General features: G+C 36.5%; 1 protein-coding gene across 1 annotated transcript in view; it reads left to right on the top strand.

The window, feature by feature from the left end:
* Positions 1-12,711, top strand: part of LOC127624644 (protein FAM53C-like) — a 29,132-nt gene that overhangs the window by 1,542 nt on the left and 14,879 nt on the right. The gene's annotated exons all lie outside the window — the stretch shown is intronic.

Here is a 12,711-nt window from a genome sequence, read left to right on the forward strand (position 1 = left end):
GTACAGACAGTGAAGGATGTGTTCCCACAGTCGCAGTAGGCCAGCGGAACAGCCGGTTCCTTGACTCTGCAGCTTTCCCAGACACCTGTCACCAAGCAGTCCCTATTCATATTTGCTGAAATGAGAGACCACTAACAGACTGGGCCTGTGCCCTGGAAAGCATGGGTGATTAAGTTCAAATAGTCAAGTCACAACACACACCGTTTCAAAGCAGCTTTACAGAATATCATGCATTAACAGAAAATGAAACTAATATCTATAAAGTTTTTGATTTAACGTGTAGTTTGATTAAATAAGATTGTAAATTGTGTATAATAATGAAGTAATTCAATAATAATGGTATTTAGAAACCCAGTGAGCAAGGCGAAGGCAACTGTGTTAAGGAATACAAAACTCCACATAAGATGTTGGTTAATGGAGAACAATAACCTTGGGAGAAACCAGGCTCCCTGTGGGGGCCAGTTCCCCTTTGGCTAAACAGCATGAATATAATGCCAATATGAGTTATTAATGTGCAGTGCAAGTCATGGTTTAAAATGAGTATACCAAGTAAGTGTTAAGGGCCAGTGTTAAGATGTTGTATGAACTGTAAGATTAATGAGTTATGTCTTTTGAAGTTCATCTTGGATTAACTGCAGAAGTTCATATAGATACATTGTACTTTGTAGTTGGCTGATGGAAGGCTTTTGTTGGCAATTAATGGATGGTCTTATGTATTCCATTTTAAGAGTGTAGTCCATCATTTGACCAAGGTGATGCAGTCAGAGATCAGTGAGGTGCATTGCAGTTCAAGACAAAATTATGTGCTTATTTTATCGGGCAGCCGTAGAGAGCTTAATTACATATGGCATTACAGTATGGTTTGGTAACCTTATGGTTCAAGCAAAGTCTAAGCTTGGGTGCCTGGTTAAAATTGCAATGAAGATTGCAGGGAAAAGGGAATATCAGGCCCTTGAGTCACTGTATGAACAGTCGGTTCTCAGGGAAGCACATAAAATTATAGCTGATCCACTGCATATATTGCACTCACAGTATAAATTGTTACCCTCTGGAAGATGGTACAGATTGTCAATGTTTAGGTATAATCGTTTAAAAAAATATTTTGTAGCCTAGTTACTTCTATTAAAATGTTAAACAAGGAGTAATTTATTTAAATTTTTTTATACATTTAGGGATTTATGTTTTTATTGTATTTGTTCTTATTTGTATTGCTATTTTATGGTCCAATGTAGTTGTCAATGTAAATGCACCTTGAGTCCAAAACAAATTTCCATCTGGGGACAATAAAGTGTATTTCATTTCATTTCAACCAGCAGATAATTTCGGTGAGGTCTATCCTAAGTCCAAGGCTCAGACAGTGGCATATGAAATATCCCACGTCTTACAGTTGGAGCTGGCATCAGTTCATCCTCTGAAGTCTATCGTAATAAACTGAAGTGATGTCTGGCTGGCACTGGCTGCATTTAGTCATCATCACTCAGAGACACTTAGCAGTGGACTCTGACACGAAGCAGGAACAGAGCTGGATCTGGCCGGCTCTGGTAACCTCTGGATATGAATAGAATAATATTAGCATCAATGCCATTCATTTTTTTTGCTGTGTTATAGATCATGATAAATGTTTCTGGTTCCAGCAGACCTAACTAAAGCAACCTAATTGTGAGTTGATGGATAAATTAGGTGTATGCCTGGCTAAATAGATGAGTCTTTAGTCTAGACTTAAACTGAGTGAGTGTGTCTGCGTCCAGAACAATGTTAGGGAGACTATTCCATAGTTTATGAGCCAAATAGGAAAGGGATCTACCTCCTATTGTGGATTTTTTAATTTGTATCCTATTTTCTCCCCAAATTGGGTTGCCCAGTTCCCGCTACTTGTAGGTTCTCGTGGTGGCACGGTTACTCACCTCAATCCGGGTGACAGAGGGCAACTCAGTTGCCTCCGCTTCTGAGACAGTCAATCCGTGCATCTTATCACGTGGCTCATTGTGCATGACACCGCAGAGACTCTGCATTTGAAGGCTCATGCTATTCTCTGATCCACACACAATTTACCATTCGCCCCATTGAGAGTGAGAACCACTAATCGCGACCACAAGGAGGTTACCCCATGTGACTCTACTCTCCCTAGCAACCGGGCCAACTTGGTTGCTTAGGAGACCTGGCTTGAGTCACTCAACACACCCTGGATTTGAACTCGCAACTCCAGGGGTGGTAGTCAGCGTCAAAACTGGCTGATCTACCAAGGCCCCTCCTTTTGTGGATTTTGCTATTCTGATTTTGCAATCGTAATGAACGTGATGGAATATAGCATTTAGAAGGTCACTTAGGTACTTTGGAGCTAGACCATTCAATGCTTTGCACGTAGTTAACAACCAGCCAATGTAACGACGATAAACTGGGCTAATATGATCCTATTTCTTGGTTCCAGTCAGCACTCCGGCTGCTTTATTTTGAACCAATTGAAGTTTATTTATTGAACTTGTAGGACATCCTCCCAGTAATGTATTTCAATAATCTAGTCTTGAGGTCATGAACGCATGAATTAGGTTTTCAGCATCAGCAACAGAGAGCATGTGTCGTAATTTAGCAATATTTTTGGAAGAATGCTGTTCTACAAACATTGGAAATTTGATTTTCAAAGGACAGATTGTTATCAAATATAACACCTAAGTTACTCGCTGTAGAAGACGATGTAACAGTACATCCATCGAGAGTCAAATTATATTTTAGCAGCTTATTTTTAGAGGTTTTTGGTCATATAATGAGTGCTTTGATTTGTTGCAATTGAGTAGAAAGAAATTTCTGGACATCCAGTCTTAGATTTCATTGTTACACTCTGATAAGTGCAGACCCTATACTGTGAATGCTGACTGAAATTGTTAATATATACAATTTTTCTGTAGAAATGAACATAGTTGGGAGGGCACTACCTTTTCTAGTATTTTTTAAATAAAGGTGAGATTTGAAATTGGTCTATGAGGCCTTGTTCAGACTGCCACTAAAAATCTGATTTTATGCATATCCAGATTGTATCCAGATGAGTTTTTGATAGTCTGGACAGCAAGAAACCACATGAAATCAGATTTTTCAGAATCTGATTCAAACCACATCTGCAGAGGTTTGAGATTGATGCAATAATCGGTATAAAAAACAGAGTTGAAATGCGAGATGTAGACAAGCTGGAAAAAAGAAAAGAAAATGGGTGCGTGGTAATATACACACAGTTGAAACAAACTAATGAAGCACGTGGTAAAATGGATATAGAGGAATAAGCACTGCTAAGCAAGCTTGCAAGCTACAAACAAACACAGACTCGAGCAGCATGCCATTAGCAATGGGAACAGTAATTCACTACTTGAATTTATAAATAAACAAATATTAATCTAACACTCCACAAAACATAAAGGATACTCCAAGTAAAACAAACAACAAAAAATAGGAAAGTGTTTGTTGGAGATTTTGTATAATACATTTGGAATTGTATAAATTAATTGTATAAGAGTCCACTGAAAGAAAGAATTCATTTTTGGCATGTAGGTACTGTGTGCTTGCCTGATACTGTTATGGCACAAGACAGAAGAATGTAGCGGTAGATCTATATATCAGTTTTACCGAGTTTTGGTGCCAATAGTTGCTTTTTGGTACTATCGTTTATCTGCTAAAATCTATGCTGATAGTTGATTTTTTGGATTATTATTTCTCCATTTGGAGCTGGAGGATTCTACAGTATAACAGCGGCCTCTAGAGGTGAAATAAAAACAATCACGTGGGGATTTGCCATCTCAGATGTGTGACATTCTTTCTTTTACAGAACACACTAAAAAAAGATTTTTAGAAGAATATTTCAGCTTTGTAGGTCCATACAATACAAGTGAATGCTGGCAAGAACTTTGAACTTTGTCATAGTAATGAAAGACTTTAATGTATAAATACATTTTAAAAACTGTCTGCTGATTAATTGGTTTTCGGCCTGTTCCACCACCTTAGTTGAGTTCGGCTGGCCTCTAAAAGAGAATGTATAATAAATTAAAGAAGAATGATTTTATACTGAAAGAGCAGTATTGGAAACGAATCTGAAGTTGGGCAGTTATTTTATAATGAGGTCTATTGATTAGGACCACGATAGTCTTAAAGGGATAGATCACCCAAAAATAAAAATTCACAGTGTTTAAAGATCATTTAAATGACCACCAAAAGTGATCGTGTTGCTTTAGAAGACATTAACCGCTGGAATCATATCAGTGAGGTGTATGCTGAATGTCTGTGATTTCTGGAGCTTCAAAAGAGTAATCTCTATTCACTTGCATTTTAAGGACCAACTGAGTGAAGATATTTTTCAGTTTTTCTTCAAATGTGTTCTGGTGAAGAAAGTCATACACACCTGGCATGAGGGTGAAGGGGTGTTGAGTTATTTTGATGACGTCTTGTTAATACATACTAAAGGCCAAAGTATACTTCGGTTGTCCGTGTTGGTGATCGCTCAGCGCACAGTACGGGCAACACAAATTCTGACATCAGCACAGTCTGCGCAGCCTTTCTGCGGGCGGCCCAGACTTCCTTGTCGGTTCCTTCGCCTGTCATTGACTGTACTAAAAGAGTATCACAAAGTCGTAGTCTGCATGTGTTGAACCCATTCAGATTTGTTCATGGTCAGAAGAGTATACTTAAAAGCAGCATAGTTGACTGGGTGCAATCCGATCTGGAACGCAAGTATTCCCGGGGTTAAATGTACCCAGGGTGCATTTTTAATGCCCAGATTGATATTAGTGTGGATTGATCTAATTAGGAAACTTATTTTTTTGAGAATCAAGTCAACTTTAAAGCTGCCTATATTGTTGTTAAACAGATAGTTCACCCAAAAAAGAAAATTCTGTCATAATGTCTTCTGCTGAACACAAACATAGATTTTTTTTTAAGATTTCGCAGCTCTGTAGGTCATCACAATGAAAGTGAATGGTGTCCAGAAATTTGAAGCTCCAAAAAGCACATACAGGCAGCATAAAAGTTATCCATACAACTCAAGTTGTTAAATCCACATCTTCGGAAGCTATATAATAAATGTGGGTGAGAAATGGATCAATTTTGAAGTTCTATTTTACTATCAGTCTCCACTTTCACATTATTCTTTTGTGTTTGGTGATTTCCATTATTGGTGCATATTGCAACCTACTTGGCAGGGAGGAGAATTAATAGTAAAAAAGGACTTAAATATTCCTCTGTTTCTCACCCACATCTAGCTTTTGAAGACATGGAAAATCACAGGAATAATTTTAATTAATTTTATGCTGCCTTCATGTGCACTTACATTGTATGGACCTACAGAGCTGAAATATTCTTTTAAAATCTTTGTGTTCAGCAGAAGAAAGTCATATGTATAGGCCTGTCACGATAATTACATTATCGACTTATTGTACGATATAAGGACATGACCTCGATAATTTTAGCTGACCTTGATATTGCCCGTTGTGTTTGCATGCATACATGTTTGTTTACATAAGAATGAATTTCACCAACATTTTAGCCAGTCGCGCTGCTTCTGTCCTCTCGTCCGCTCTGTGTAGTGGGTGGGTCTCAGGAAGCTACGACGCACGCACGCACAGCGGACAGCGACAGGTGAAGATTAGCTACGTGTTACGTGAGGCTAATAATTGTTTTAACAGGCGTTTTCCCCAACGACTGCATAATTCCAGCCGGAAAGTTAGTCCAAGTGGATTTCGTTTAAAAGCCGCATTCCAGAGCTCCGGTGTGAAAATATGGAATGATATTCATCTCATTATTATTAATGAATGCACACACAATTATGCATGTACTAGATACATTTTGTGAATGTATTTTACTAACCACAAACAAATGCCATTTGATTTGAATCTGTGGAATTTGGGATTGAATGATTGTGCAGCAATTTGTACAAATACAGACATGTTTGCAAATAAACATGTTCTGTTCTACATTAATAAATAAAAAATTGCTCATGCAAAAATGAATCCGTGCATTTGTGGATCAGAAGACACGCGTGCATTTATTGACATCTTGTTCGAATCGATCGTGTTCGGTTCATTTGGATTTTGAGACTTCCTTTTCGCAGTTTACAGCATTCCACCCACACATACACAACTAACGAACAAGCCAGTGCTCTTCATTAACGTGATCACGATTCATAAATGTGTGTCACTATACAATGAAACAAATGCTTTTCAACCGGTGTCTGTAGAATTAAGAATTACATAAATGTGCAGCAATTTGTACAAATAAAGTCATGTTTGTGAGTATAAATGTTCTGCTTTGTATTAAAGTGTGACAATTTCCACGTGCAAAAAGGAATCCGTGCATTTGTGGATCAGGCGACACGCGTGCATTTATTGATTCCTTGTTCGAGTTGATCCTGTTCGGTTCATTTGGATTTTGAGACTTTCTTTCCGCACTTTCAGCAGTGAGGATCCACACGCAACTGAAAGGCAAGGCAGGCAGCTACCACTAGATGGCAGTCGCAGAGAATTACAGAGTTGGCCTGCCCTGGTTTGAGAACAGGTGATAATGGACATTTTGGCATTCTCCCGAAGAACCTTTAAAACATGGATAATACCATTTTAAACCAACAAGCTGGTTGGGTAAGTAACACTAATCTTTTCTTTTTTTCTTTTATTGCATACTGAAAAGAAGAAAAAAGTAACTTTCTATAGACTAGCAAGTTAAAAACAATGTACATTTGATATATTTGACATATTAATTACATTTTATAAATATTCATTTGATGAGATATTAACAAAAAAATGTTGGCTCTTCATTATGTATGTTAGATTATTGTTTAGAGTGCGAGCTGATCAGGGAGGAGAGAATGTTGGCGTGGCTCGTCTGATGTTTTCTGTACGTGAGAAACTGCAAGAAAAACAAAACTAAGGACACTTGTGACAAATGTCAAAAGGTAGTGTGTGGGATCTGCACATGGATGGTAGAGAGTACATGTGTTGACTGTGAGTAATCGATCCACAAGCCTCAGTGAATGATGTGCGGGGTTTGCCCCCAAAACAACCAGATGCCTTGTTCAAGTGAGCCCACTTGAAATATGACGACAGACATTAGAAGCTTGACATTTGGTACAGTCTAGTATGAACGGTCAGAATGACCGCTATGGCCATTCTAGTAGTTCTAGAATTCCGGTAGTTCTAGTGTTAAGTGCACGTACAAGTCTATTGCTTGATTAGTGTCCTTTGGAAGATCAAAGCGTGTCTCAGCCATGACAGTATTACAAATGTCATAGACAGTAATGTCTTTGAAGGCCAAGTTTAAAATATATCTCTATAAATTCATGCGCATCCATGCTTTCAGTATCTTTGAGTAAATGAATGATGCAATGACACAATCGGAAAAGAGCTATACACACACCGGAAACTGTAACGCGTGCGCACGCGAAAGTCTCTTTGATTTTTTTTTTTTGCACAGGTCACTTCGGGGGCTCCGACCATTAGGAAGATGCTCGTGGAAATTCTATAACTACTAGAATGGCCATAGCGGTCATTCTGACCGTTCATACTAGACTGTACCAAATGTCATGTCATATATACATTCGACACTTCTATTGAGGTTTTAGAATGAAGCTTCTAATGTCTGTCGTCATATTTTATGAAGTTATCACCCTAAAAAATGTCAAAATCCTCGAACAAAATCCTCAATTAGAATAAAATAGAATAATATGGATTAAATGGAGCACGGAGTGCCAAGCGAACGCAGATAGTCCAATATAATACAATCTTTTTTTATAATATATAATAGTGCTAGACCATACAAAAAATATATGTATATTAGCTGCTAGACTGCCTCGGAAGGTGCATGTCTCGCTTTGTTTACAGCAAGTTTTTTCACCACAGTGAAAATGTTTTTGAAAGTCTAAACGCCAACAAACATGGATTGAGGCGGAATATTTCGTTAGATAAAAACATGTTGTGAATTTAGGAAATTATTACATCTATATTTTTTCAAAACATGTTGACTTTTGGACTTTACAACGCTCTGGAGTTATTGGAAATGTTTGGACAACACGAATTGGAAACAATCCTATGCAGCCACCACTGGAATCAAATCCATGAATAAATGAATCTGTTATATTAATAATAAACACCAGGACACGATTCTAAATTCTAATGAATGTGAAAATGTATTAGTTCATCGAAAATCACAGAACTTGCTATTGTAGCTGATTACAGATGCAACTTTGATTATTTATATTAAATGATTTTCTTTGTAAAATAAAAACAAATCAATACAATAGCTTATAAAAACATCACCAAAGTGTATTTCAATGCATAGTAAAAACATTAGACATGTATGAAACACATATAGGCCAAACCCAAAATGGCCAAAACAGTTAATAAAGAATATGATCATTCGCTAAACTGTGGGAAAACTGATTTAGAAAGCAATATTTGTTTTACTGTGAGCAAAAATATCATGCTGTAAAACTATAATGAAAATATTATGCTGTAAAATCATTATGAACGAATTCTCCTAAAAGTGGGCTCACTTGAACAAGGCATCTGGTTGTTTTGGGGGCAAACCCCGCACATCATTCACTGACGCTTGTGGATCGATTACTCACAGTCAACACATGTACTCTCTACCTTCCATGTGTAGATCCCACACACTACCTTTTGACATTTGTCACAACTGTCCTTAGTTTTGTTTTTCTTGCAGTTTCTCACGTACAGAAAACATCAGACGAGCCACGCCAACATTCTCTCCTCCCTGATCAGCTCGCACTCTAAACAATAATCTAACATACATAATGAAGAGCCAACATTTTTTTGTTAATATCTCATCAAATGAATATTTATAAAATGTAATTAATATGTCAAATATATCAAATGTACATTGTTTTTAACTTGCTAGTCTATAGTCTTTTTTTCTTCTTTTCAGTATGCAATAAAAGAAAAAAAGATTAGTGTTACTTACCCAACCAGCTTGTTGGTTTAAAATGGTATTATCCATGTTTTAAAGGTTCTTCGGGAGAATGCCAAAATGTCCATTATCACCTGTTCTCAAACCAGGGCAGGCCAACTCTGTAATTCTCTGCGACTGCCATCTAGTGGTAGCTGCCTGCCTTGCCTTTCAGTTGCGTGTGGATCCTCACTGCTGAAAGTGCGGAAAGAAAGTCTCAAAATCCAAATGAACCGAACAGGATCGACTCGAACAAGGAATCAATAAATGCACGCGTGTCGCCTTGTTTCATTGTATAGTGACACACATTTATGAATCGTGTTCACATTAATGAAGAGCACTGGCTTGTTCGTTAGTTGTGTGTGTGTATGTGTGGGTGGAATGCTGTAAACTGCGAAAAGGAAGTCTCAAAATCCAAATGAACCGAACACGATCGATTCGAACAAGATGTCAATAAATGCACGCGTGTCTTCTGATCCACAAATGCACGGATTCATTTTTGCATGAGCAATTTTTGATTTATTAATGTAGAACAGAACATGTTTATTTGCAAACATGTCTGTATTTGTACAAATCGCTGCACAATCATTCAATCCCAAATTCCACAGATTCAAATCAAATGGCATTTGTTTGTGGTTAGTAAAATACATTCACAAAATGTATCTAGTACATGCATAATTGTGTGTGCATTCATTAATAATAATGAGATGAATATCATTCCATATGAAAACATGTAGGCTTTAAGCCGAATGAGAGAGGAGAGCTTATTAATGTGAATGAGCCAGTATGTCGACTTTGTTTTAAACCAGTGACAACGAAAAGTGGCAATACAACTCGGGGCTCGACTTTAACGCTTGTATGTATGTATGTATGTATATATATATATATATAATATTTGTTGAGGTCAAATTCATTTTAACAAATACTATTCATTCTTATGCCATGAATATTATGATATTTTTGGTGGGTTGTTCCATCTGGCATTTTATATTCTGCTGGGTCATGCCAAATGTTTTTTCAGGGATGTAAGATATGTTGCTAGAGGGGTCATGTTAAGTGTAAAGGTGTGGGATTGTTGATTAATTTTAATATGTTGATAAATCTTCAATCTTGATAAAAGTTTACAGTTATTTGTCAATGACCCACATACAGTATTAAATAAACAGGGTACTTTCTCAGGCTTTATTAGAATTTTAATGCATTTTGTTAACATAACAAACAGACATTTTTACTGCTAATTTTACAAAACACAACAGCAAAAAAATAAAAAAAAATAAATAGAAATTATTTATGACAAGTTACTTTGTTTACTCTGACAAGTGAATGACCAATTTACTTGTCCAAAGGACAAGCACATTACAGTGCTTAATGTCGAGCCCTGTAATCTTAAAGCTCATCTAAATCATAACCATTCCATCCAGTTTTCCAAGCTAGGAACAAAAACCGCAGTTGGAGATGAAGAGGGGCCTTCCCGACTTCTGAATTCTTAATATTCTTAAGAACTAAAAGTTAATTGCTCTTTGAAAGGGTGTACTTGCATTATTATCCTATTATATTTTCCTTATATCAGTAGCATAAAATGGTCTTAAAATGACATCAATATTGTTTATCGCAATTATTTCTGGGACAATATATTGTCCAACAAAATTAGTTATGACAGGCCTTTTCATACGCATCAGGGATGGCATGAGGGTGAGTAAATTATGAGAATTACAATTTTTGTGTGAACTGTCATTTTAAGTGAATGTAGTAGGTAATAAAAAAATAAAGAATAATAAAGTTATTTCCTAACAGCCTAAATGCCTGATCCTAGAAAAAATATTCTTGTTTTTGGTAATTTTGGATTTGCAAGCTTATTTTCAAGTCACCGAAGTCCTTTTTTTTTTTTTTTTTTTTAAAAGAGGTTGTTCACCCAGAAATGAAAAATTATTTTCTCACACTCATGTTTTTCCAAACCAGTATGATTTTTTTTTTTTTTTCTTATTTGGAACACAAAAATTGTTATGCAAAAGGACTGTACCTCAGTCTCCATTCACTTTCATTGTATGGAGAATAGAAGCAATGAAAGCAAATGACGACTGAGACTTACATCTCCTTTTGTTTTCCACAGAAGAAAGTCATATCGTATTTTGAAAGCCACATGAGGGTGAAAATTTACATTGGATGAACTATACCATTAATTGTAAAAGTGTGATTTCAGCTATTAGGATTAAGTTCTCATGAATCAAAGGGAATTTTATATGTGCGCTATGGGTAATACATAGTTAATAAAGATAACTTCAATATCTGCAACATAGAGAGAATTGTTTGTATAATAAAAGTAACGGATGTGAAAAATATTTGATCTCTCTCAGGTCAGGCGAAGACTCCAAAATAAAATGTAAATGTATACAAAAAAAGGTGGTGAATGGTTTTTCCCTTAAAACAATGTATTTTTTTCTGTGTATCCTCTACATTGTAGTTCACTTGCACAGGAAAGGTTCTTGTCAAGGATTTATAAACTTCCTTGCAAACAGGATAGGAGACCTTTTGTGAGCATGTTATTAAATTCTCTTTCCCATTCACAGAGTACAGTAGATCAGACATCCTGGAATACTGCTTAGTTCTGTTAAATGTAAGATTCCTTGCATTTCCAGCAATTGAGCAACTCGAGAAATTCACAGGACCTTTTCTTTTTTTTTTCTCTCCCCCTTTTCTCCACAATTTTAATGCTCAGTTCCCAATGCAGTAAGTCCTTGTGGCGTAGTGATTCACCTCAATCCGGGTGGCATAGGCCAAATCTCAGTTGCCTGAGATTTACCCACGCATCTTATCACCCAGGCATCTTATCACGTGGCTTGTTGAGTGTGTTACCGTGGAGACCGCACGTGTGGAGGCATCCATGCACAACTCGCCACGCGCCCTACCGAGAGCGAGCCACATATAGTAACCAGGAGGAGGTTACCCCGTGTGACGCTACCGGGCCAATTTGGTTGCTTAGGAGACCTGGCTGGAGTTACTCACCACGCCCTGGGATTCGATCTCACAAACTCCAGGGGTGGTATTCAGTGCACTCGCCATGTTGTTTATCTTTACATTATTGTGTGGAACTAATTGGGGGTACTCTTTAATATGTAAAGAAACACAAACCTCTAACAACACATTATTTCAATATAAATGTATTGCTTATTAAGAAACATTTTTATTAACTAGTATACTGGATAATGTAGCAGTAAAATTAACAATAATTACAGTATTCAAGTTTTCAGTAGAAAATAAATTAGTGTTTTCATTTTGCCTTTTGTTTTTCCAAAATATTTTTCAGCTTGCATCTGGATTCAGATCTCTTTTTTTTATTCAATTTAGTATCAGCTCACTTTTCATTCACACAGTAATTTCTTGGAAACCATTCAACTTAAATGTTGTTATAAATTTTAAACAAATACTAATGATGGCAATAATAATAATAATAATGATGATAATAATAATAATAATATATTATTAATTTTATGATTATTGACTTTTTAAATATTAAATACAACAGTTATCTATTTAAATTGTGCACTATTTAAACCCTCATGCTTTTATTTTGACGTTCTAAACTCTCCAGAATGTCCTGTATGTCTGTTTGTAGGCAAGTTCACAGTAGTTTAATTTCACTTCTTATTCAAACTCTGGTAAAATGCACCTCAAGTCATTCTAAATGCATATCATAAGTGAACCGAACTATTGAGCATCTCAAATGCTGTTCTTGAGTAGCGTTCAAATATTGCGCATCGCTGTGAAGGCAAAAAATAGCTG

This window comes from Xyrauchen texanus, chromosome 31 (genome assembly GCF_025860055.1).
Source record: "Xyrauchen texanus isolate HMW12.3.18 chromosome 31, RBS_HiC_50CHRs, whole genome shotgun sequence".
NCBI lineage: Eukaryota > Metazoa > Chordata > Actinopteri > Cypriniformes > Catostomidae > Xyrauchen > Xyrauchen texanus.